The sequence below is a fragment of the Coffea eugenioides genome, chromosome 1 (assembly GCF_003713205.1).
Source record: "Coffea eugenioides isolate CCC68of chromosome 1, Ceug_1.0, whole genome shotgun sequence".
Lineage (NCBI taxonomy): Eukaryota > Viridiplantae > Streptophyta > Magnoliopsida > Gentianales > Rubiaceae > Coffea > Coffea eugenioides.
Window position 1 is genome coordinate 36,676,629 of NC_040035.1, and position 964 is coordinate 36,677,592.

Consider the following 964-nt stretch of genomic DNA (forward strand, 5'->3'; position numbering starts at 1 on the left):
GCCACAACAATCAACCGTTTGGATTCCCAGAACCAAGGTAAATTGCCATCTCAGCCCGAATTAAATCCGAAGAACGTGAGCGCAATGACCCTAAGGAGCGGGAAGGAAATTCAGGGGCCTGAACCTGTGATCCCTAAGGATAAGGATGAGGAAAAAATCGAAAATGAGCTTGAAAGGGAGGACAGCAATGGTGCAGATCTAAAGGTACTTCCTGACCCAGTAATTACAACTAGAACTAACCCGCCTCCTTTTCCTAGCAGGTTGGAAAAATCAAAGAAGCAGGATAAGGAAAAAGAGATTTTGGAGGTTTTCCGCAAGGTTGAGATAAATATCCCCCTGTTAGACGCAATCAAACAAGTACCAAAATATGCCAAATTCCTAAGGGACTTGTGTGTCAACCGAAGGCGATTGAGGGGAAATGAACGGGTTATTGTTGGGGAGAATGTGTCAGCGGTCCTGCAGAGAAAGCTTCCACCAAAGTGCGGGGACCCAGGTATGTTTACTATTCCCTGTAGGATAGGTAATACTGTGATCAGAAGGGCCATGTTGGATCTGGGAGTATCAATTAATGTCATGCCTAAATCTATCTATAACTCTCTGAAATTAGGTCCATTAAAAGAAACTGGAATAATCATTCAATTAGCTGACCGAACTAATGCATATCCTGATGGGTTGATTGAAGATGTGTTGGTAAAAGTTAATGATTTGGTATTTCCAGCTGATTTTTATGTACTTGATATGGATGATGATCACTCCCCTGACCCCTCACCGTTGTTATTAGGTAGACCCTTTATGAGCACAGCACAAACAAAAATTGATGTTAATAAGGGTACCTTGTCCATGAAATTTGATGGAGAAATTGTGCATTTCAATATCTTTGATACTATGAAATATCCCTCAAACTCCAACTTTAGCTCAATTTTCTCTGTGAGTGCTATTGACCCTGTAGTGCAGGAAGTGTTTG